Source organism: Zootoca vivipara, chromosome 7 (assembly GCF_965207765.1).
Source record: "Zootoca vivipara chromosome 7, rZooViv2.hap1.1, whole genome shotgun sequence".
Taxonomy (NCBI): Eukaryota; Metazoa; Chordata; class Lepidosauria; order Squamata; family Lacertidae; genus Zootoca; species Zootoca vivipara.
The window spans coordinates 37,475,841-37,497,235 of record NC_142590.1 but is presented as its reverse complement, the minus strand read 5'-3'; the positions used below and the strand labels follow the sequence as shown (position 1 = coordinate 37,497,235).

At 41.5% G+C, this 21,395-nt stretch overlaps 1 protein-coding gene across 2 annotated transcripts in view; it reads right to left on the bottom strand.

The window, feature by feature from the left end:
• Positions 1 to 21,395, bottom strand: part of DAB1 (DAB adaptor protein 1) — a 206,900-nt gene that overhangs the window by 120,177 nt on the left and 65,328 nt on the right. The gene's annotated exons all lie outside the window — the stretch shown is intronic.

Below are 21,395 nucleotides of genomic sequence, written 5' to 3'. Positions count from 1 at the left end.
ACCCCCTGTGATAGTAAATTGCTAATTTCTATGTTAAATCAAATCTAGAGAACAAAAGGTTACCCAATGCTGACAGATTGGCAGCCCTGGATTCAAGATGAGACTTCCAGCACATGCAGATAAGCATATGCATACAAGCAACGCAACACTTTCAGAATACTTTATTTCCCCCCCTCCCCTTTCTCTTTATGCTTTCACCAGCTGTAATGTTCTAGAATAATCCTGGGATTATTCTACATCTGTACCAGATCACATTTACACCATCATTTCACTGTAAATCAGATCAATATCCCAGCTTTCTTCTTTCATTATAAAGCCTTTCCCCTATTTTCGGTGTGTGTGTGTATGTGTGACCACACACCATAGATTACATTAATTTTTTGGCTCTAAGTACTGCATGTGTCGAGGCTTCCAGTGTGACAAGGGGATTCTGACAATACCACTTACACAGTGAACTGGAGACCAGCAGGCACATCACGTTTGGTTCACATTTTAAAGTAAACTTATCTAATTTGCACTGAAACACAGATATCCTTTGAAATTTGCACGCCATTCTATTTTGCAATGCAGTTCTCCAAGCCCTCCCTCCAAAAGTATTAAAAAGCACGTTACAGAAATATGTATATTTAGACAAAAATGCATACAAATGTGTATATATCTCTAAGGAGAAATGTGCACGAAACTGTACATTTTCAGGGGGATTTCTGTTTTAAAAATTGCAAATTGATTCAGTAATAGGATAAACCGCAGCTAAGGCTGGAAAAATGACAAACTGAGAGAAACTGAAATGGACGGATATGCCCATCCATGTTTGAGCCCCAAAGCCTGTCATATCTTGTATCCAAGTTGAAAACACTACGAGCAACAGCATTTGGTTTCACCAACTTCCACAATGAGCATTCAGAGAAATAAGCAGATGTAGTCAATTCACATATTCACAGGGTTATATGTTACCACTAAAAATACAGTGAACACATGGCATGCTAATTTCTTCTCTAATGTGCAAATTGCAGCCAAAGTAGAAACCAATTTCAAAACTTGGTTGTGACATGGAAGAAAGGGTGTGACCATGTTCCATACAGTCTGAAGCTAAACATGTTGGCACAGTCTGCTTTATAAGATAATTATAGTTCCACTTCATAAAGATAATAGAAGAGCATTCCACCTAATGACTGCTTAATTACAATATTACATATTCTCAAAAAAGCATGTTACGTTTTTAGGTTCAGCTATCATTAAGGTTAAACAAATCTTATTATATGCAACATGATTTTTTTTTACTTAGGAAAGTACACAAAGGTTCCTGCCATTGTAATTATAAGCATGTGAGACTGATGGACAGAGGCACATTTCAAAATTCAACTAAAATACATACACTCCAGGGAGCTAGAAATGTTTTTCCTGAAGCCTTGTCATAGAAAAGACATGTATTAGATGGGCTAGTGCTTTGATTCTATCATTTATATAGGTTTCACGGAGATATTTTGCTGCTATCTAATTTTTCCCCTTATATCCAATGACATGAAAAGGGAGGGGGGAATCTCATGGGTAAAGCAGCTTGATACAGTCAAACAATTATGTGAGATTTTCTTTGCTTTTAATGGCGTTCTAAGGCTGAACTTTGCTGAAGCACTGTGAAAAATAAATTCTACGAAACAATTTTTTTCATCTCGGTCTCAAAAATAATAACTATTCTACAAACCCAGAGCTTTTATTATATAATGGAAATATACAACTCTTTAATGCAATGCAACAAGATGAATTGTGAGGGGTGGAAAGCGAAAGATCTTCCTCTCTCCCGGATGCCGGAAGACAGAAAGGTGTGTGTGGTTGGTGGGGGAATATTGACAAATTCTTGACCTTCTTGCATTGTAATTCAAGCTAGAGGCTTGTGAAGCTTGACTCCTGTGAGCCCGTAAAGTTCTCTCTAAGCCCAGCTGAGAAACTTCACCGGCATTTCTAATTTCAGCCTCAGCAGAATATTGTTACATGCCACCTCCAGTCTGCCAAGTGGAGCAAGATTCCAGGGGGGTTCCAGGTGTTCACCCAGGGTCGTGTTTTCATTGGAAAATCAAGAAACAGCAGAGACTAGAAGAAATATGGTTTATTTTATACAGGCACCACAGGCACCTTTTCCTATGGTGACATCAAACCCACTGTAATCCTTGTCTGATGCTGAATGTCTCACCTTTTGTGAGGGTAAGGACTCTGCTAGTCCAACCCCCTGCAATGCAGGAATCTCAGCTAAAGCATCTATGACAGATGGCCGTCTACTCTTTGCTTAAAAACCTCCACTACACTGTTGAACAGCTCTTACCATCAGAAAGTTTTTTCTGATGTTTAGTCAGAATCTCCTTTCTTGTAACTGGAAGCCTTTGGTTCAAGTCCTACCCTTCAGAGCAGGAGAAAACAAGCTTGCACCATTTTCCATGTGACAGCCCTTAAGATATTTGAAGGTGACTAACATATCTCCTCTCAGTCTCCTCTTTTCCAGGCTACCCAACTCCTTCAACCATTCCTCATAAGATTTGGTTTCCAGACCCTTGATAATCTCAGTTGCTCTCCTCTGCACATGTTCCAGCTTGTCAACATCCTTCTTTAATTGTGATGCCCAGAATTGGACAGTATTCCAGATTAACAGAAATGTGGCTTATCCAACACTGATTAAAAGATTTGTCCATATTCTTCTGACAAATTGTTTATATCATGCCATTAAATATATTTAATTCCCTTAGAAAGATGTGTGGATTGCAGATACTATTACCTTAAAGAGTGCTACTGACAATACATAATTATTTATGGTCTATTCTATTGAGATCACTACCACTTAATAGCATCTTTTTTTGAAAACAGCAACTATTACATATTAAGAAATGTATGACATCTGTGATGGAAATTCCTAGCCTCACCTTTCAGAGAGCCTCCTTCTTACAAACTCAGATTTTCAAACCTTTCAGATTGTCAATCTTAAATAATTTTGCAGCAAAGGAGGCATTTAAATGGTTTAGAGTTTAATGCAGGGCAATAACCTTGAATATTTTAAAGCAAGCAAGAAAGAAGCTTAACCGCATTTCTGAGTAGTCTAAAGAGGCATAATTTGAACAGTGCTTATAGCTACTGCCTCTTTAGTTTCAGATTTCAGGCTGTTAGAACCTATGGTTTAAACCTAAGGGGGAATTTCCCCCCTTTGAACAAAATTACTTGAAATGGAAATTTCATTACTGACCTTGGACAATCTCCCAAAGATAAAATACTTTGAAAATTTCACCCTTTCTTTGAATATAGCTAGCCTTCTAACAGCAAAAGAGAGAAAGTATGTCCCACAGTAGGAATACAGCAGTTTATAGAAGATTAAAACTATTATATATTTAGTATCATCAAGAGAAAGAAAGTAAATGGTGGACACCAGGAGCAATCTCAAGATATGTAATCCCGAGGCATCAACTTGCAGGTTTGCTTCACAGTGAGCATACTCATATGGAAATGTTAATGTAATGTTTCTGTGGTCTACGTAAGTTCTTCTGGAAGCAGCATGCCAAGGAAGCTGCCCCTAATATCTTTGCTTATTCCTTCTAAAAATAATTCTAATATATATATTCCCCAGCTTGCAGAATCTTAGCTCATATACTGTCCCATGTAATAGCTAAAACAACTGCATAATCCAGAGATAACAAGGCACCCAGTGACATTCACTCATAAACCCTTTTCAACCATTCTGAATAGGGCAATGCAAAATTCCAAGAAGAGGAGTCTGGGATGGATTCAGATGCTGGGTTTATTTTCAGGGTTTCCATACATTCGGAATTCCCCAGACATTGCTAGGAAACTGTGTCCAGGCGGAAATCCCTTTAATGTCCTGGAAAATCTGTACATATGGCAAACCATGTCGGAAGTTTAGTTTTTGGCAAGTTCCCTTCAAAATAGCTCAAAAATGTGTTGTTGTTGTATTTTGGGGGGGGGGGGATCTTGCAAAAAAGACTTCAACAACTTTTGTGTCCAGATTTTCACTTTTTGGAATATGGCAGCCCTCATTACATGAAATTGACTGTCTACGGTACTAGTGCTAACATTCCTTTTGTATTGCAGTACCTGTTATGGTGGGACGCGGGTGGCGCTGTGGTCTAAAGAACTGAGCCTTGGGCTTGCTGATCAGAAGGTCAGCAGTTCGAATCCTCATGACAGAGTGAGCTCCCATTGCTTGGTCCCTGCTCCTGCCAACCTAGCCATTTGAAAGCATGCCAATGCAAGTAGATAAATAGGTACCACTCCGGCGGGAAGGTAAACGCTGTTTCTGTGCGCTGCTCTGGTTCGCCAGAAGCGGCTTAATCATGCTGGCCACATGACCCGGAAGCTGTCTGCGGACAAACGCCAGCTCCCTCGGCCAGTAAAGCGAGATGAGCGCCGCAACCCCAGAGTCATTCATGACTGGACCTAACGGTCAGGGGTACCTTTACATTTACCTTTTTACCTGTTACGGTATGGAACTGTGGCTATTTGTGTGCATGCACACAAAAGCGCATACCAATGATAAACTTTGTTGGTCTCTAAGGTGCTACTGGAAGGAATTTTTTGTTTTTGTTTATAATGTGTTTAATGGCCACAGGAAACATTAAAAGAAACAAATAAGGAAATGTTCAGAAGATGGAATAAAGTGCTATCTGAATGCAATCTAGGCAGGCAAATGTGCATTCATTATTAGATCACCGAACTCTTCCTGAAACTCTTTTGTGTGCCCCCCCCCCCCAAAAAAACGACAACAGCAAGTTTTGTGATCATATATTTTTGTGCATTTTTATTTGTTTTCTTTCTTTGCAGTTGTGGCAGAGAAGGTAATTTGGATTAGAGACGCAGCACTAAAAAGAGCAAGGAACAGAACACTTTCCCAGCATTCTATTTTTTGTCATTTAAATGCCCCTCCTGAAGCTCTTAATAGTTATTTTTGGGGGGCAGGGGAAGAGACAAATAGAATGCAGGTATCCTGTCTTTGCAGCCTTGGGGGACAATTTAAAACAGTTGATCAATGCATTAGAGATCACTGAAATGTATAACAGATTCACTTGAGAAATGGAACAGAAGTCTTCGCTAGATCTGGGAGCAAAAGAAACCCCTAATATACTTTAAACTGGGGCAATAACTGTAATCATGTAAGAAAATAAATTAGTTATTTTCGAAAATCACTATTCAGTTTGCCTGTTTGGAAAATCTGAATCGCAGATAGTGGAAGACAGTGAAATGTGTTGTTTCTTGTGCTGTTATGAAACTTTTGCATAGTTTCAACATCACTGATATAATATTTCAAAAGAACCCATAACGTGGCTCTGTGAGGTTTTTCCCGAACACAAAATACTTTTGGAATTAGTAAATATTCTGAAATCAATTTAAGTATGCTAAACATATGCTGAATTTACTTCGTTCGGAAGTGGCTTCAATGGCTGGAATTAGATGTGACAGGAGACGCATGTCTGTGGCTGAAAACAGCAGCTCAGCATCATGTCCTTTCCTCACCACGCAGTAATGTTAAGTACTATAAACATCTTCTTTTGTTCTCCATCTGTGCTCCACTTGATTGGCTTCTGTTCGTTTTAAAGTACTAGAGCAGGCGTATGGAACCTTTTTTTCTCAGTTTGAGGGCCACATTCTATTCCGGGTAACATTCTGAGGACCACTTATCAATGGTAAGTGGACCCAGAGGCAAATGTGAACAGAATAGCAAATGTCAATTTTACCACTGTACACAACACACCTCTTTATACAGCATCCAGACAAGCCAGAGGCATTATCAGAGTTCAGGAATATATTCTAGTCAGGCAATACTTAGTGTGCAAAGCAGGGTCAGGGAGGGGTGGGGAAAAGGTTCCAAAGGTGAGACCAAGAGGCATGGAAGGCCGCATTCTGAGTCTGAGGCTCTCCAATTTTGTACAAGAGTGAGTAACTCTGGGATGCAACTTTCAACAGCAGCCAGTATGACACATCACGTCCCATTTCAACTGTAGATCACGTTCTAAGCTTATTTCTTCCCGTTATGCTCTTTTCAATGCTGTTTCACTGTAATATCCACATTGTTAAGTGTTTTCCACCACTTACAAAGTATGATGGGAAATCTGATCAACTACAGCTTCATATTTGATCAACAGATTCCAATCACCTGTTTGTTCAGAGAGGGAACAGGGTGGGTGCTGTTACTGCACCTTTTTCCTCCCCCCAAAATTATGTTGAGCCACCTGACTGATCTTATAGGCATTATTTGTCATTTCCAGCATGTCACCATCACTCTCTTTGTAAAAAGCTTTAATTTATTACAAAAATGCTAAGAAATATGCCATAGCTATATTTGGACAACTTCAATCTCTTTGGAGATTTTTAGTCACAATTGATGGTGCAAAATATATCTGTTACATTCATAAACATTCATAATGCCTTAGCATGTTGACAGTTGATGCACCAAATATCATATGAGGAATTATTTCATTCTGCAATAAATGTATTTTTTCTATGTACAATATGTGTTGGATTTGGCTTGTTCTTATTTGCTGAAGCATCCATGCTCATGAAAGCCACTTTGGGATTATTTGAGGGAGACATAATGAAATCACCTCTTATTACTGAAGTTTCATTGTTCTCCAGATACCCTTGTGCAGAATAAAAATGACACAAATTCCATTCTTCCATTCTATAATCCAGCATTATAGTGCTGCTGATGGATATTTTCAATTTGCCATAGAATCTGAAGGATACTTTCAATTTGGTGTAGAAAATTGTTTTTGTTTGGAGGCCATGCCTATGTTGTTGTCCATATAAACTATATTCTAGGGCAGACATGCATCTAAAAGTAACTCAGCAGGAAAGAGCTGCTCAAAATACGACAGGACCAGATCACCCGGGATCAGCACCTGGGTGCAAGTGAAAAAAGTTTCTAATAAGACTAGCACTCATGCTGCAGTTATCTTTACAGGTATGCTGACCTCATCTCTCTGATAAATGGAAAGGGCAACTCAAATTTTAGTCAGTCAACAGTGTTGAAACTGTGTGTGTACACACAGGCTCTGTGTACCGTCATCATTGATAGGCAAGGTGTACACATTATGCTAGTGAAGCCACCCACAAGTCTTTGTTTTCTCCTCTTGCAGAAGTCTGTCTCAGGTCTTGTTTCCCTTACTAACTTCCCTCATGAAAAATCTGCAATTCTAAACATTTATTTAATAGAGAGGTGTAGTTGAGGCACCTTCTCACGTTGAAGGAACACGTGACAGGTTTCCTGAGCTAGCCACACCCCTACTGCCAACGTGCCCACAGCCATGACCCCAGTCATGCACACCAATGCGCATGAATATGGGTTGTCCATGCAAGTCAGGATACTGTCCCAATCATAATCCCTCCTCACATGAAAGAGCTCTAAGCGTATTAATTTATTTGTGCAAGATCCACTTCTCATGCACACGGAATGAACAGATATTTGAGTCGTAGCCATTGAGTGACTTGGTGGTGGGATTTAGGATTAGCCTCACTACCTGCTCACATATATGAAGGAAAATCATCTCACCCCCCCCCCCCCCTAGATTTGCAAAGACTTAAGAACTGGATTTGCAAATGACTCAAAAATATCACTTTACATCTTAAAAGTTTAAATATGCAATGGATCAGTTAGGTAAATCCAGCAATTGAAAAAAGGGGCTTACTTTTGCCTCTATGTGCCTCTGTTGTTTTTAAAGACAATGGCTTTGATCACAAGTTGCCTTTCATTATTATGCTGTTTCTACCTTCCCAGCAGGTGGCACTGTGGGTTAAACCACTGAGCCTAGGGCTTGCCGATCAGAGGGCAGGCGGTTCGAATCCCTGTGACAGGGTGAGCTCCCGTTGCTTGGTCCCAGCTCCTGCCAACCTAGCAGTTCAAAAGCACATCAAAGTGCAAGTAGATAAATAGGTACTGTTACAGTGGGAAGGTAAACGGCATTTCCGTGCGCTGCTCTGGTTCACCAGAAGTGGCTTTGTCATGCTGGCCACATGACCCGGAAGCTGTACGCCGGCTCCCTCAGCCAATAACGCGAGATGAGCGCCGCAACCCCAGAGTCGGTCACGACTTGACCTAATGGTCAGGGGTCCCTTTACCTTTACCTTCCCAGCCACCAAATTCCAAATAAGCCTGCTAGGATGCAAACAAGGGCAGGAACCTGCCACACCCTCCATTCTTTTTCTTTTCTTTTTTTTAAAAATATTTTTATTAAGGATTTTCTTGGGTTACAAAGGTAGTGCAGTGTCTCATGCATCATTTTTACACATCAATTTTACTTGTTGAGACATTAGGAACCCCTACACATATCACGAAAAACAGGAACATTGGCAATCCACCCCACCCTCCATTCTGTCTATTCATTCTCACACTAGAACAATTGAATAATCTTTGTAAGGAATCTCTAACTCAAGAAGAACAGTTATCATTTTGCCATTATTTTGGATACCTTTGCTCTACTAATGAAAGCTGAAGTAGCATTAGCTCTTTTTTTCTGCAAAACTTCCCACTGGCGCCTCACATTCAGTTTTTGATGTACTATAACTATCACTCTGTAACCTCTCACTAAGTGGTGTTGCCTTCCAAGATTACTCTGTCACATTTCTTGCCAGCAAATTTTTCTTCACCTGAACTCTATTTTACCTCTTGTCCTCTGACTTTACTTTTGCAATTAATCTCTACTATGGAACTATGAAAAACTGGTACCCGCTGAAAATCAAACCACAGCCATGGTGTTTTTCTTTATCTATTTGGGCAGCAATAGCTTCAAAGAACCACAGACAACCAGTGAAGCATGAGCCTTCTCTTCTAGAACTTGGGCACTAACAACCATTTTATCACTATTTCAGGTATGTGGATAGCAACTCACCTTCCTCATCAAGAGTTTAACAGGCACAACTAGGAAGCAAGACGCTTAACAAAATTCTTTCCCTCTGGATTTGGGATTTAAAATGATCTTTTTTTGTGGAACAGCACTGATGCATTAGCAAGCTGCCATTCCTAGATTTGATTCCTGGACTTCAGCTGGGCATGTGCATTATGGCACAGTTTTCAGTCCTCCCTGAACCACGGCTCCTGGTTCTGAAGACACTTGGCAATATCTTGATGTGATCACACAAACGTGAGATTCCTTCTTGCACTGTGATTTATTCAAAGCAAATGTGCACAGTTGGAAGTTGCAGCAGGAAAAAAAAATGCAATTCTGGTGTCGAAATGCAGCTGTGTCATTGTTCCTTTCCCCCAGCATTTTAACCAATGTGGACTTGTGCAATGATAACCTGAGAAACACAGGACTAAATTTGAAAACTTCAGCAAGCTCTGTGTTGCACCAATCATGAAATTAATGTTCAGAATTCTCCAAGTTAAACTGAAAGGCACACTGAGTGGGAAATGGAGCACAGCAAACCCATCAATGAAATAATGGAATGGAACAGGTGACACACAATCATCCCTATATACACAAGTAACAAAATGCCTTTGGCAGATGGGAAAATACCTGATGCTAGGCCACGGTGGGAAGATTTTATCACAAATTTCACTGCCAGCACACCAGAAAGAAGAGTCAAGACAACCAGATGTGAATACAAAAGAAACAAACTAGGCAGATTCAACCAACGTAACCAGATCAAATTAAGTCTGGGCAGGTTTTCATTAATAGATGGGGGAAATTTCTACTCCCATCACCTGGGCAAGTTAACAGCCCGCACTGTGTGCATGCAGCAAGGTTTCCTAAGATTCCTCCGTCCCTGCTGCGCTTGTAAGAGCCTGACATGCACACCGTGGCCCCATTGGCCAATGCTCACCCCCAATGAGTCCACCAGGCCAAAGTGCACCCCCCAGCACCCCCAAGCCATGCCTGACAACAGTGACTAGCGGACGACCACAGCCCAACACTGCCTCAGGTAAATTTTGTCACCTGCCAATTAGCCAAACTGAAGGAGCAGCATTCCAGCAGACAAACATCACCCAACAACATGGAGTTGACTCAAAATAGAAGACCCAGTGCCAATTTGGGTCTCCCAAAAAAGTCCTACTCAGCATCTGGAAAACAGGTGACGAGTCAGTAGGTTCACACTGCGAAAGGGTGACAGGGTGGGTGCCGTATAAAGAAGAAGGGGGGGCAGAGCAGGCTTAAATAGCCTGTCACCACTTCTCCCCATTGGGCAAAATAAGCCTCAGGCCATACATCTCCTCTTTTTCTAGGGGAGGGTGGGTTTGACAAATTCGCCCCACCACCCATAAAGGGTGGGAACGCCAATGTGAAACACAGTGTTGATCCTCTCTAAATGTCAGGTTTTTAATTCTGTAGCATAAATTGGCTGTATGGTAGTTTCAATGGCTTGAAGATGGTGTTGTTGTTGTTGTTGTTGTTGCTGCTGCTGCTGCTGTTACAACGCTAACAGAGAATCCACAGCATGCCAAAGTAAAGGAAGAGTAACCTCAGGGCTATCAAATTCAACATATATGTAACTGGGCAATTATCAAGAAAGTCCAACAGAGTCACATTTCACTTCAATGAAGGAAATTTATGAAAATGAGGGGGACTGGTTAAAATGATGCTTAAAAAATAGCTCTGGATTGGATAAATGAGTATTAAAATGGCAATTCCCATTCAATATAAAGAAATGTAAAGTGATGCAAAGCTTTTTACGTACAATATCACTTCGTCACATGGAGAATTGCATGTTTGAATACTTTTGTGGGGGGAAATGCTCCCCGCACATAGAAAAGTAGTGTGTTGGAGCATGCAAGACTAGAAACTTTTTTTTAACATTCCAGCTTTCTGTAGGCAGAGAGTTTCTGATGGGAGGGTGTCTTAAGTGGTACAGTCCTGTGATATTGCACTACATTATCTCTACTGACTGACATTTCATCTATTTATATTATATATTTAGTTGGGAGAAAGAACAGCCTTTACCTTTCCAAATCAGTTGCTATTTATTATTATTCTCTTTTCCATTCTAAGGCCAACCAACGTATTTTTATTTATTTATTTATTATGTATTTTGCTCTCCCCTATATTATTCTGTTATTATATCAGTTTTTGTATGTCAGAAAAGCCTTGGCCTGCAATCAATACTAAAGCCTGAAATATTGTTCCCCTATATCTCCATGGAGACAGAAGTAAATTCACTGTTGTTGCAATGTGTTAGGACTACATTTATCAATATGTAGGTCATGCACATAACCCGCAAGGAGATCACTGAAGCTATTTATTTAAAAGGTTAATGTGCTGACTGTCTCCGTATCCATAAGAACTCCAGTAAACCCTCTTAGCCCTGTGTCAATACCCTCTCGAAGTGGTAATAGCTTGACTCAAAATGTGAATTTCATTGTGACATCAAAATAAAACCCAAAGATGAGCCTTATGTCCTCAAGTGCCTCTGCATCCCATTAATCTGTAATAAAAGCTGTTGTCTTCATGTAACAGAGGGGAACTCTGAAATTCAAGGCTATGGATGTCTACAAAAGGAGACAAGCTGCAGCACTTTACCACAACCCTTATAATTCCTCTGTGGAATATCTAAACATTTAGCTTTGGGCAACCCTTTATTCAAATTATCCTAGCTCCAAGTTTGGGCTCATGTTAGGAAGGGATTTAAATTATTGGAAAGCAACCCAGCACCTCTAGGTATGTGCACCAATGCTTAGTTATGAAGGAATTACAATTTGCTTATCAATTTTATACTGTTTCAATGCTCTAGTATATATTTCTTGTCTTCTTCTTCTTTGGAGATCACTCAAGTAAGATTGTCTTCCATAAACACGGTTTTAACAATGAGTCTGTAAGTGACTGTGGGGGCCAATTCTGGATCCACACATCCTTCCACAGTGAGGACATTGGTTTTTCGGTAGGAGTTGATCATGGTGTGGATTTGCCAAGCATGACTTCTTCTTAGCACATTTCTCCCTTGCGTCCTGAGTTCGAGTGTCTTCAAAGCCCATGACACCTTTGGTAAAGGCTGTTCTCCAACTGGAGTCCTCGCAGGCCAGTGTTTCCCAGTTGTCAGGTTTATACTACATTTTTTTAAGATTTGCCTTGAGACAGTCTTTAAACCTCTTTTGTTGACCACCAGCATTATGCTTTCCATTTTAAAATTCGGAATAGAGTAGTTGCTTTGGAAGATGATCATCAGGCATCCCCACAACATGGCCATCCAACAAAGTTGATGTTGAAGAATCATTGCTTCAACACTGGTAATCTTTGCTTCATCCAGTACACAGATATAGCTATTTTGTTATATATTTTGTTTTTTAAAAAAAGGAAGGAAGGAAGGAAAGAAGGAAGGTAAAGGACCCCTGAACGGTTAAGTCCAGTCAAAGGTGACTATGCGGTTGCGGCGGTCATCTCACTTTCAGGCTGAGGGAGCCAGGTCATGTGGCCAGCATGTCTAAACCACTTCTGGTGCACACTGTGTGACGGAAACCAGAGCACATGGAAACATTGTTTACCTTCCTGCCACTGTGTTACCTATTTATCTACTTGCAGTGGCATGCTTTCAAACTACAGAGCAACGGGAGCTCACCCCGTCACGGGGATGCAAACCACCGACCTTCTGATCAGCAAGCCCAAGAGCAGGCACCCCCAAACTTCGGCCCTCCAGATGTTTTGGACCACTGGTCCTGTTAGCTAGGGATCATGGGAGTTGTAGGCCAAAACATCTGGAGGGCCGCAGATTGGGGATGCCTGCTAAAAGAGGCTCAGTAGTTGAAACAACAGTGCCACCCGCGTCCCTAGATATATTATGTAACCCATTCTGGGATCACATTGTGGTTAGGGGTGGGGAATAAATGAAATGATGAAAACAAAATAAATAGTACTATGTGAATCACAGAGAATTTTGATAGCCAAAATGATGTGCAAAGTGGGTGTGAAATGCACAAAGGAGAGATCAATAATGAATGTTTTACATTCCCTTACTGCTTCTTTAGGACTTTGTTTCCCTTTCATGCCTTCTGTGTTGCAATGAGCTTTTATTTAGGTGCAACATTTGAGTTAGAAATTATGAACAAGGCTCACTGATGTTATTAGCGGAGATCATGAACCCGTGCTGGCGGGGGCTGAAGGGAGCTGGGGAGCCACAGGTTTCCCCATCCCTACCATTAGTGTAGAAATGTTCTACTCAACCTCTTAGCAAATACAGATATTTCATAGTAACACTTTTCACTCAACTAAAACAGAGTGAAGAAGAGACTTGATTTATGACTTCATTGTTTGCTGAAACAGCCAGCAGATTCTAAACAATTGTTAGTGTTGTTGTGCCTATTTATAGTGCTGTCAGGCCCATGAACTACTTGCTCATGTATTCACTCTTATTGGTTGAGCACTCAAGCTCATTGTTCAACACCTTGGGAGGGCATTCCCAAGCAACCAGCATCAGCAAGTGTGCATGTGTTAGGAAAGGAGGCATTTTCTCTTTCCCGTGCCAAAGTTTTCTGTCTCTTTCTCTGTGTGACTGCATATGTTCATATTTGTGTTATGTAAAAACAAAACAAAACCCATTTGTTGCTGTAAGGGTGACTCCCTACAGGGAGCCAGCCCCCATCATCCTGACGTCCATCTCATCAAGTACAGAGAGCACCAGTGGTTCTGAAGCAGCCAGAGGGGGAGGGGGAGACTCGGAGGAGGAGAGAAATCAGAGGGGAGGAACAATGGGAAAGCTCGGGGGGGGGGGGCGGAGGGATGCAGGCAGACACTTAGGGATGCTGCAGAGCCAGGGCACCGACCGCTGAGGGAGGAAGCTGAAAGGGCATCACTCCTTCCAGCATCAGAAGTAAGGAGAGCGCCGCAACGCAGGTCAAGGGGGTGGCGTTTTGGGGTGCCCAGACTACTTTGCTGGTGTAGGAACAGACGTACGCCATTGCCGGATTCTGATTCGGGATGAGAGGTCATGTTTTAAGCTATCTCTACACTGTAAATAAATAGTACAATAAACGTCTTTGAAGACAAACTGGACTCAAGCGGAGTCACTCTAGAGTAGCCACGAAGACCCTCTGACAGTTACAGTCATGGAAGAGAATGATTTGTATACTTACAGGTATGAGATTGACTGATTTTCTACTGCCCTCAGAGACTATTATTTGTTTCCATCTGTGTGTGGTGGAGTGAAGTGGATAAACTCACTGTAGCTAATGACTACTGTGGGTTCCACAGACAAGGCTAAGACATTTAGCATTTCCTGGTAATAAGCTCACAGTTCAAAAACGTGTAATTTCAAAAGCCTTAAGCCTAGAAATGATTGCTGTGAGCAGCTCAGAGGGCACTGCCAAACAACACTGCCTGTTTGGCATCCTTTTAGTGCCTGCATGGCCTCTGATTGGGATAGAAGCTCAATCCATCTAGACCTCCACACAATGAATAGAGTCCTAATTTTGGGGTTCTGGCCTTTTTGCTCAACTGCATTAGTCAGTATTCCATTGGCTGCATTTGGGTTATTGTGCCTTGCCTTGTTTTGTTTTGTTCTTTCATCCCAAAAGAGGAATTACTCCTACTGCTTTTAAGGTATTATTTTTGTAAACTGAGCCTAACAGCTTGGAGAAATTGCATGAATACCTTGTGGTGAGATGTACATGCCGTCGTCCTCACAGAGTGTCCTTCTCCCTATTTTTCCTGCCCTTAGAAATTAGTGGAACCATTAGTTCTGATGGAGGTGGGAACCAGCCTTCTCAAGGCACAGCCTAGGAAATGTGTTGATAATTCTAATCTCCTGAAACACAGGAGATTCTAATCTTCTAATCTTCTGAAACACACACATACTAATTAAATGGTTGTGGGGAGGGTACTTAACCCTTCCAATTCCCATCAATTCTTCCCATCAAATCCTCCTTTCCAGGTAACACCGCACCACCAATGTAGGGTAGTATCAGGAGAGCAGAGGACAACCCTGCCAAAATTTCTCCCTGGCAAGTACCCTCCATGATCCACCTACATACTCCTGTTATCTCCCAAACATCTACTTACACCCTGTGTCAATATCTATGCTCTAGAATGCAGTGAACTGCCTTCAAGCTCTGTTCAACAGCCCATACAATTCCAAGTCCAATACACAATCCTGGATTTAGAAACCATTGCCCTCAAACCATTAGGATTTCAACTCATGCTAGTTTCACAAATTGAGCAAGAGTGTAGCACCCAGAGCCAGTATTAAGAGTTGTTGCAACAGAATCATTGATCTAGTCCTTGTGCAGAGTAGAAATTAATGCTTTAAACCATGAAAATGAGTTTCAAAACTATACTGCAAAGTATCTTAAACTAGTTACAAAATAAACACTGGCAAAATACAAAGTAAAGCTTTGCTCTTTAACAAACTAGCAATGCGGTCTTATCTGCTTTTTAGTTCCCTATAGCTTTCCTCTCTCGTGTCTCAGAGAGAGATCCAGAACAACTTGATTGTTCATCATCATGGAACTTAGCTTCTACTGCTAATGCCACTGTTTGGCTGACTAAAAACCAGTGAGTTATCAGGTTTCACCTTCCTGAGGTGAGAGATCTGCTGCTCATGTTTCCGGGATGCATTATCAATTAGCCTAAAGACTGAAATAGAAACATCCAATTTTTCTACTGCATCTCTCTGCCTAATGCAAACTTCTCTACTTTGCAAATACAATCCTTTACATTCGTTTTCAAACTTCAGTGCATACAAACATTACGTTTTATGTATATTAAACCAATTTCTGTAACAGTAGGTACTTGACAGAATGATCTCGATACGAATCCAAGGCAGACCTTTTAACATCACAGTAATCCAAGTTTATGCACCAACTACCGGAGCTGAAGAAAGTGAAATTGACCAATTCTATGAAGACCTACAACACCTTCTAGAAATGACACCAAAGAAGGATGTTCTTCTCATTACAGGGGATTGGAATGCTAAAGTAGGGAATCAAGAGATAAAAGGAACAACTGGCAAGTTTGGCCTTGGAGTTCAAAATGAAGCAGGGCAAAGGCTAATAGAGTTCTGTCAAGAGAACAAGCTGGTCATCACAAACACTCTCTTCCAACAACACAAGAGACGACTCTACACATGGATATCACCAAATGGGCAGCATCGAAATCAGATTGATTATATTCTCTGCAGCCAGAGATGGAGAAGCTCTATACAATCAGCAAAAACAAGACCTGGAGCTGACTGTAACTCAGATCATCAGCTTCTTATAGCAAAATTCCAGCTTAAACTGAAGAAAGTAGGAAAAACCACTGGGCCAGTAAGATACAATCTGAATCAAATCCCTTATGAATACACAGTGGAAGTGAGGAACAGGTTTAAGGATTTAGATTTGGTGGACAGAGTGCCTGAAGAACTATGGATGGAGGCTCGTAACATTATACAGGAGGCAGCAACGAAAACCATCCCAAGGAAAAGGAAATGCAAGAAAGCAAAATGGCTGTCCAACGAGGCCTTACAAATAGCGGAGGAGAGGAGGCAAGCAAAATGCAAGGGAGATAGGGAAAGATACAGGAAACTGAATGCAGATTTCCAAAAAACAGCAAGGAGAGACAAGAGGGTCTTCTTAAATGAGCAATGCAAAGAAATAGAGGAAAACAATAGAATGGGGAAAACCAGAGATCTGTTCAAGAAAATTGGAGATATGAAAGGAACATTTCGTACAAAGATTACCATAATCAAGGACAAAAGTGGTAAGGACCTAACAGAAGCAGAAGACATCAAGAAGAGGTGGCAAGAATACACAGAGGAATTATACCAGAAAGACATGGAGGTTTCGTACACCCCAGGTAGTGTGGTTGCTGACCTTGAGCCAGACATCTTGGAGAGTGAAGTCAAATGGGCCTTAGAAAGCACTGCTAATAACAAGGCCAGTGGAAGTGATGATATTCCAGCTGAACTATTTAAAATTTTAAAAGATGATGCTGTTAAGGTGCTACACCCAATATGCCAGCAAGTTTGGAAAACTCAGCAATGGCCAGAGGATTGGAGAAGATCAGTCTACATCCCAATTCCAAAGAAGGGCAGTGCCAAAGAATGCTCCAACTACCGCACAATTGCGCTCACTTCACACGCTAGCAAGGTTATGCTTAAAATTCTACAAGGCAGGCTTAAGCAGTATGTGGACCGAGAACTCCCAGAAGTGCAAGCTGGATTTCGAAAGGGCAGAGGAACCAGAGACCAAATAGCAAACATGCGCTGGATTATGGAGAAAGCTAGAGAGTTCCAGAAAAAGGTCTACTTCTGCTTCATTGACTATGCAAAAGCCTTTGACTGTGTCGACCACAGCAAACTATGGCAAGTTCTTAAAGAAATGGGAGTGCCTGATCACCTCATCTGTCTCCTGAGAAATCTCTATGTGGGACAAGAAGCTACAGTTAGAACTGGATACGGAACAACTGAGTGGTTCAAAATTGGGAAAGGAGTACGACAAGGTTGTATATTGTCTCCCTGCTTATTTAACTTATATGCAGAATTCATCATGCGAAAGGCTGGACTAGATGAATCCCAAGCAGGAATTAAGATTGCCGGAAGAAATATCAACAACCTCAGATATGCAGATGACACAACCTTGATGGCAGAAAGCGAGGAGGAATTAAAGAACCTTTTAATGAGGGTGAAAGAGGAGAGCGCAAAATATGGTCTGAAGCTCAACATCAAAAAAACCAAGATCATGGCCACTGGTCCCATCACCTCCTGGCAAATAGAAGGGGAAGAAATGGAGGCAGTGAGAGATTTTACCTTCTTGGGCTCCTTGATCACTGCAGATGGTGACAGCAGTCACGAAATTAAAAGACGCCTGCTTCTTGGGAGAAAAGCAATGACAAACCTAGACAGCATCTTAAAAAGCAGAGACATCACCTTGCCGACAAAGGTCCGTATAGTTAAAGCTATGGTTTTCCCAGTAGTGATGTATGGAAGTGAGAGTTGGACCATAAAGAAGGCTGATCGCTGAAGAATTGATGCTTTTGAATTATGGTGCTGGAGGAGACTCTTGAGAGTCCCATGGACTGCAAGAAGATCAAACCTATCCATTCTTAAGGAAATCAGCCCTGAGTGCTCCCTGGAAGGACAGATCGTGAAGCTGAGGCTCCAATACTTTGGCCACCTCATGAGAAGAGAAGAATCCTTGGAAAAGACCCTGATGTTGGGAAAGATTGAGGGCACTAGGAGAAGGGGACGTCAGAGGACAAGATGGTTGGACAGTGTTCTCGAAGCTACCAACATGAGTTTGACCAAACTGCGGGAGGCAGTGGAAGACAGGAGTGCCTGGCGTGCTATGGTCCATGGGGTCACGAAGAGTCGGACACGACTAAACGACTAAACAACAACAACAGGTACTTGACAGACATACCTCTCCTACAAAAGGCAGGAATAGGAAAATAAATGGCTTTCCCCATTGTGACTCAGTTGAGAAATGTTTTTGTAGCTTGTGCTACTACTCAAAACATCTCCAATTAATGCTGCCAGTAACTGTTTCACACAAGAGATTTATTTAGAAAAGCATTTGAACTCAATTAAGTTTTGCTGCACATGGATCTATGAATGAATTAAATAAAACCATGTTGTTACTGTGGGAAATGCCTACTGCACATAAAAAAACCAGTTCTTGACAGTGATCTCCACCACTTTAACACTAGCAAAAATTATTATTTTGCTACATGTCAGGAAGCATCAGTCTTGAAACAGAAATGCTACAACTAAAAATTATTATTAAATGAAATGGACTGCATGAAATCTAGATTATATTTTCTCAGAAGGGTCCAACTGTTGTATGGATATTATCTCTAGAGCACCCTTCCCCAGCCTGTCACTCTTCAGATATTCTGGACTGCCATATTTGACTATGAGTTATGCTGGCTAGGGCTGATGGCAATTGTAGTCCAAAACATCTGGAGGGCCCCAAATTGAACCCTTCTCCAGGTCTCTCTCTCTGAGGAAGGATCGAAGAGTGATGACAAGGAAGAGCGACATTTGAGTTGTGGCTCCCAAACTGTGGAATGTTCTCCCTACCAAGGTAAACTTGACACCTTCAATAACATTTTTTTCAGTGCTGCATAAAGACTTACTTTTCCCCCAGGCTTCTGGTGGACTTAGTGGATGTTGTTTCATTGTTATTGTGTTGCCAAAACTTCCAATGGCTGTTGGATAAGTGGGGTGGAGGTGGGTGTAGGCATGTTTTCAATGAATTGTAGGCGTTTCACATGGATTTGTTAATGTTTCACATAGTTTAGTAATGACATTATCTATTTGTGTTTATGTTTTTTTAATGTGTTGCAAGTCACTTGGAGACCTTTGGGCAGCAAGTGGCTAACAAGTCTAACAAATCATTACCATCAATCTTGCTAACTAGCACAATAGATGATTCTCTCTTTTGTTAGGAAACCACTCATCACGCCTAAAATTGCTCAGGCCAGATAGGCAGGCAAACCCAACCCAGATCTTCCTCCTCTTCACTGAACGTCTTAGCATGTATCTGCTGAATGGAAGGAAGTGAAAACAAATGAGTGCGCAAATCAACATGCCTGAGTGCAAGATGTGCCACAATGTGGTTCACTGGAGCTTGAGTCCACAAGCAGGCACCTCTCCAAGAGGTCAAAAACAAGTATTCTTCAGACCTGTAGTGCATGACAAATGTAAGATGAAAAGTAGACCACCAACCAGAAAAGAGGAGAGATGACTAACCTACAGTATATTATCAGAACACATCTTTTCCCAGTATAGTCAAAGTCTCAAAAGAACTTGGGAAATCATTTTAAATTTCAAGAGGCTGAAGTAAATCTTGAATATTTGATTCACATTCCATAAATATTTACACAAATGGGCCTTCTCTATGTATTACAAGCACACCAGAGGTTACACATTTTTTTTGAAAATATGGCTAATAAAACCTTACAATTCCCTGTCCCAATGCTACTAACAGCCAGCTCCTTATCCACTCTCTCAGCAGACTCATCGCTGTGAATAGACAGGCAGCCAACTCATGAGTAGGTTCATTAATAATTTGTCACCCCCTTGTGGTAGGATGCCTAATTTGTGAGGAAATGACCAAGAGTGTATGAGAGAGAAATTAATTAAGTCCCTGGGAACACTCCTTCAAATCCCTCTCTCTGCTTCTGCTAATAATTTTAGGAAAGGGTGGAGCAGGAACAGGCATACACCAAGTTTTATGATTACAAGCCATTTGCTATTAGGAACATAAGAAGCTGCCTTCTACTGGACAGGCCAATGGTCCATCTAGCTCAATACTGTCTACAGTGACTGGCAGGAGATCTCCAGACAAGAGACACTCCCAAGCCCTACCTGGGAGCTTATGCATGCAAAGCAGATGCTCTATCCCTGAGCTACAGCCCTTCTACATTTTAATTAGTGGTCTCAAATATCTCCAGGATGCCATATATATCTTGGGTTCCATGATCACTGCAGATGGTGACAGCAGCCACGAAATTAAAAGACGCCTGCTTCTTGGGAGAAAAGCAATGAAAAACCTAGACAGCATCTTAAAAAGCAGAGACATCACCTTGCCGACTAAGGTCCGTATAGTTAAAGCTATGGTTTTCCCAGTAGTGATGTATGGAAGTGAGAGCTGGACCATAAAGAAGGCTGATCGCCGAAGAATTGATGCTTTTGAATTATGGTGCTGGAGGGGACTCTTGAGAGTCCTATGGACTGCAAGAAGATCAAACCTATCCATTCTGAAGGAAATCATCCCTGAGTGCTCACTGGAAGGACAGATCCTGAAGCTGAGGCTCCAATACTTTGGCCACCTCATGAGAAGAGAAGACTCCCTGGAAAAGACCCTGATGTTGGAAAAGATGGAGGGCACAAGGAGAAGGGGACGACAGAGGACGAGATGGTTGGACAGTGTTCTCGAAGCTACGAACATGAGTTTGACCAAACTGCGGGAGGCAGTGGAAGACAGGAGTGCCTGGCATGCTCTGGTCAATGGGGTCACAAAGAGTCGGACACGACTGAACGACTAAACAACAACAACATATTACAACAAAAACAACAAAAATTAAAAACACAATAAAACATCAGATATTAAAAACTTCCCTAAACAGGGCTGCCTTCAGATGTCTTCTAAAAGATGTCACTTGATACAGTGAGTAACAAGACAGCTATAAGTCAGTGACCGTATATTATATTCAGATGGTTTTAACCAAAGCACTGGAGTGACATTCTTTAGTTGTGTGACCTTGGGAGAAAACACAAGTAGTCTTTTGGTCCGAGCCATGTACTTTGCCCACAAAGTTCAAAACATTTTGTTACACATCCACTTAGTATGTTGCTGCTCCATATGGCCAGGTTTCAGCTGCCCGTATCAGACTTGTGCTTTTTTTATTTCACTGTGCTCCTCATGATAAGAGCCTATGGAGGAAGCATCCAGGCCTCTCCCTGTCCTGGCTTCAGTTGGGAAGCTCTGACCTTCAGCAAACACT